This window comes from Physeter macrocephalus, chromosome 6, assembly GCF_002837175.3.
Source record: "Physeter macrocephalus isolate SW-GA chromosome 6, ASM283717v5, whole genome shotgun sequence".
NCBI classification, from domain to species: Eukaryota; Metazoa; Chordata; class Mammalia; order Artiodactyla; family Physeteridae; genus Physeter; species Physeter macrocephalus.
In genome coordinates, this window is record NC_041219.1 from 44,419,127 (window position 1) to 44,424,490 (window position 5,364).

The window sequence follows — 5,364 nt, forward strand, 5'->3', positions numbered from 1 at the left end:
CCCCCGCCCCGCCATGTATTTCACTGTGCTTCTCTAAGAAATTTAATGAATAGTTTTTAATCATATGAATGACAGCTGCCAAGCTGTTTATAATAGCCCCCAACTGGAAACATGCTTATCAGCTAACATTTGAAAATGAGGGGGTTCCCAAAGGACTCTGATGCATCCTTTCAGATGGTCAGTATGAAAACCACACAGCCCCATGGCAAAATGCCTGTGACCAAGAAAAGCCCAGAAAGGCAGAGAGCCCAGTCCAAGGTGGTCTCTGCATTCTCTTTTGGCAACCAGGCCAAAATATCTGCCTGGGTTCCCAGCCAGAATGGAGAAGGCAGAAAGGAAGGTGAGGATGAGGGGGGTAGGATGTGGGCGAATATGCTATTCTCTCTTCCAAATATTCTTCAGCGTCTTTTTTTTTTTTTTTTTTTTTTTTTTTTTGCGGTACGCGGGCCTCTCACTGTTGTGGCCTCTCCCGTCGCGGAGCACAGGCTCCGGACGCGCAGGCTCAGCGGCCATGGCTCACGGGCCCAGCCGCTCCGCGGCATGTGAGATCCTCCCGGACCGGGGCACGAACCTGTGTCCCCTGCATCGGCAGGCGGACTCTCAACCACTGGCGCCACCAGGGAAGCCCTCTTCAGCGTCTTTAACAGCACCTTTCCGAGCTGTTACCTGCAAACCAGATTCGCTGCGGGGCTGTGTGTGAGGCTGAACAAAGGACTGATGGCATCTGCTGGCTCCACGAGGAGCTTGCTGGAGCCATAGAAAGCCTTGCTGCAGACCTCATGACAAAGGGCGGACCCAACCTCCAGGCACAGCCCTTCTCAGTTCCCAGAAGGTGGCCAACGAGCTGCATGGCTGTTTGTTCTTCTGCTGGTGGGGGTTTGGAAAGGCTACGGTGTGGTGACATGGAGTTATCTGATGTCCCGGGCCACGTGTGTGCTTCACAGTGCATCGGGGCCCTTGTCCCCGCCAGGTGGCCTGCCCACCTGGGCACCTGGAGCTTGCTCTGGCTGTTTAAACAGTTAACAAGGTCAGCAGTTGTGACATCTTTGTTCCTCTGGCAGAAGCATGACTTGGACTGACGGCAAACGCTGACCCACAGGGCTGTCCTGGGGAAAACAGGATCCACTTTACAGCTTGGTTCCCAGGCACGGCGACCCCAGAGGAGAAGGGGGCCTGTCCCCAGTGCACTTCCTTGGATCTCCCCCTACCCCTTGGGAGCTCAGTGTCCTGCAAACAGGAGGCACTGACTTGATGCTTGTTCTCCCAAGTGCCATGCTGAGCCCAGTGTCTTTTTGCTCCCTGGAAAATCAGACTCGAGGAATTTTGGAAAAAGGACCCATCATAGTGCATTGGTTAGGGGGTCAGGGGTGGAAAGAGGCATTGGGGGGTTATCTAGAAGCCCCAAGCCTAGTCCCAGCTCCCCTGTAAGTCACTTGGGGACGTTGGGACTGCCTGTCCCCCACTTGCCTCATCTCCCAATGTATCCATTCATCTCTATCTGACTCTTCAACCAATTTGATGCCACACACGGTCACTGAGCAGCTTCCCCAGGGCCTACGAGGAGACCCACAGCTGAACTGCCATAGCTCCTGTCCTCGGAAAGGTCACTCCAAACAATAACTGTGGTTTTAAATGATCAAAAAATGACTGAGGGAGTGATTCTTGGTGAGGGAATTGATGGGGTTCAGGGCAGGCCACCCCCAAACATGCCACTCTGGCATATTGATTATTTATTTATTTTATTTATTTATTTTTTATTTATTTATTTTTTTGCGGTACGCGGGCCTCTCACTGCGGTGGCTCTCCCGTTGTGGAGCACAGGCTCCGGACGCGCAGGCTCAGGAGCCATGGCTCAAGGGCTCAGCCGCTCCGCGGCATGTGGGATCTTCCCGGACCGGGGCACGAACCCGCGCCCCCCGCATCGGCAGGCGGACTCTCAACCACTGCACCACCAGGGGAGCCCACGGTGGCTTCTCTTCATATTAAAACTTTTTTTGGCCTGCACCGCACGGCTTGAGGGATCTTAGTTCCCCAACCAGGGATGGAACCCGGGCCCTTCAGCAGTGAAAGCATGCAGTCCTAACCGCTTAGTTGCTCCGCGGCATGTGGGATCTTCCCGGACCAGGGCTCGAACCCGTGTCCCCTGCATTGGCAGGCAGATTCTTAACCACTGTGCCACCAGGGAAGTCCCAGCAGGACACTTCTGACACCAAGTATGTGGGTTCCCCCAGCCAGCAATTCTCCAGTTCTCTGCAGACACCAATGGGGCACCCTGTAATTTAATTCATTCTAACGCTAACTACCCGGAGTCAGTGCAGACCCCACAGGTTGAGGGTCGAATACACAAGACCGTCCCCCTCTTCAGTTGCAAGTAGAGGGTCCTCAGGTTACCCACATTTCTGTACAATTTGGCTACAAATCAGGGATTCCCTCCACCCCCTCCTCACCTTTCATAATTTGCTACAACAGCTCACATAACTCAGGGAAACACCTTACCTCTGCTGGTTTATTACAAAGGATACAAACAGCTACACAAAGAGGTACATAGGGTAAGATCTGGTAGGGTCCACAGAGAACAGAGCTTCTGTCCCCATGGAGTTTGGGGTGTACCACGCTCCCCGGAAGTGGATGTACTCACAACTCAGAAGCTCTCCAAACCCCTTCGTTTAGGCGGTTCCATTACACAGGCATGACTGATGAAATCACTGGCCACTGGTGATTAACTCAATTTCCAGCCCCTCTTCCCTCCCTGGAGCAGGGGAGGCGGGGACTGAAAGTTCCAATCCTCTAATCACAAGGTTGGTCCCTCTGCGATTATCCCCCAACCTGAAGTTATCTAGGGGCCCCCCGGACACCAGTCATTCATTAACCGTAAACTCCAGTACAGTGGAAAGCTGCTTGTTATGAAAAACAAAAGATGCTCCTATCACCTCTGTCAGAAAATTTCAAAACCCTTTCAGAAGCTCTGCACTAGGAACTGGGACGAAGATGAAACATACATTTCTTATTATATCACAACATCGCAGAGTCAGAAGACCTGAGTTCAAAATCCTGACATTTCTATGTTGGATGACTTGCTGAATTAGAGTTTCCTGCTTTATAAATTAGGATGATTACAATACCTATCTCACCAGGTTGGAGTGAGAAGTAAATAAGTGTATGATGAAAAAACATCCAACAAGTTCCTGGCATCCAGCAGGTGCTCAATGCGTGTTTATTCTCTTTTAAAAAATTAAAGTTAACTCTGAATGTAATAAACATCAGCACCTACCACAGGTCAGGTCTTCCCGTGGCATCTCATTTAATCCTTGCAGTCATTCTGTCAGGTAGATTATCACTCTCATTCTACAGAGGAGGATACTGAGGCTCAGAGAGGGCAAGTGGCTTGTTCAAGGTCACACAGGCAACAGGATATGGAGCCGGAATTAGAATGGAGTGCGCTGGACTCCAAATCTTAATTCTTTCCAGACTCTTCCTCAACAGACAAACCACCAGGCCTCAGCAACCCCCTTCATGGCAGAGACTGCACATAAGCTCCTGGTATCCATTTCCCAATCCTTTTTCAGAAACAGAAGCTGTAGTTGGTCACTTTGTAGCTCAGTCCAAAGCCTTCATTTCCTGACCTCCCTTTCAGTGAGATATGGCCATGGGCTTAGGTTACAGCCATTCAGATGTAAGGAGAAGCAACATGAGGAACCTCTGAAGTCTCCTTAAAAGGGAAGGAAGATTGCTTGCAAGTAAATGTTGATTTGAAAAAAAAAAAAAAAAAAAAAAAAAGGAAGAAGCAAATGCCATCTTCCCACCTTTCTCTTTCCTTCCTGCTGCATGAACTCAGACTAAATGATTGGAGCTCGAGCAGTCATCTTGGGCCATGTGGAGCTGCGCTGGTAGGACAGCGAGATGGTGAATCACCATCCCAGTCCTAGACTGCCTCCCTCTTCCCTGTTCTGAATATCAGCTCTTCTCTATTAAGCCTTTCCTTCAGCATTTAAACAGGCTCAAGTCTCTCCCAACCTAAAAGAAAAAACTCTTCTCAAACCCATGTTCCCTCCCACCAACTGGGAAGAACCGCCTATTCTCAAGGTCTTTGTGTCTCCATTTCCCAGCCATTCCTCAACTCACTGCATCTGGGTTTCTGTCCTACCATTGATCTGACTTCTTTTCTTGCATGTCTCAAAAGCAACTCAAACTCAACATATCCAGGGAATTCCCTGGCGGTCCAGTGGTTAGGACTCTGCACTTTCACTGGCAAGGGCCGGGGTTCAATCCCTGGTGGGTCAACTAAGATCCCACAAGCCACGCTGCGCAGCCAAAAAAACCCCAACGTGTCGAAAATGAACATTCTCCCTCTCCTCACACCTAGCTGTTCTTGCCAGAAATCTGGGAGAATCTTTGACACATCTCTTCCCATCATCACCCACAACCAATCCATGGTCAAGCCCTGACGATTTCATCTCCTAAATAAAGTTCATCGACCGCCATCAGCTGACACAAACCACTCTAGCGACTGTTGCCTGGATCCAGTACAACAGTCTCCTAATTGGTCTGTCTCCACGCCAATCCTCTTCTAAACACCAATTTTGTACACAGCAGTCAAAGGGATCTTTCTACCAACAGGGTCATGTCAATGGCTTGCTCAGAAGTCAACAACTTTCCTTTGTCCTCCAGACAAATAGCCCAACTCCTGCCTGGGGCTAGCAAGGTCAGAGCCTGCCCCCTAGCCCCTTCACCTCACTCCTCCTCCATCTCTGTTCCAGCCACAGCGGCCTTCGGTGACACCCGTGCTTCCTGAACCCACCCGCTCCCCTTCCTCTGCCTTGTGCACTAGCTGTCCCCTCCGGCCCTTCCTTGTCGCCAGTTACCTGCCACACTGCCACGCCTGTCACATCCATAAACTCCCTTCACAGTGAGCAGCACCATTTGAAATGACTTACGTATGTAAATGCTGTCCTCCCCAATTAACATGTTAGCTTTTGGAGGGCCTGTCTTGCTTGCTGCTTCACCCCAAAGGGCCAGGCACAGTCACCCAATGAATATTTATTGAGTGAATGAATAATTCGCCCTCTCCCGCCCCTATAGTGCTCATAAAGTACCCTAATCCAGGGTCTTAGGAGCCCCACCTGAAAGGGATCCTGAAGAAAGTTCGTAAATAAAGATGAAGAGGGGCAACCACAGAAGGAAGACGTCTTCCCCTTTATCTCTTACGGGAGAAAGGGTAGAAGAGCGCGCCTGCGCGTTCGCTTCCCTACGGCCGCATCCTACTTCGGCCGTAGGGTGGCGCCGAGCGCAAGCTTCCCGGCAGCGCGGTCGTCCTGGCCGGCTTTGGGCCGCTCTAGCCGCCTTTCTCGCCTGCTCTGCCGGGAG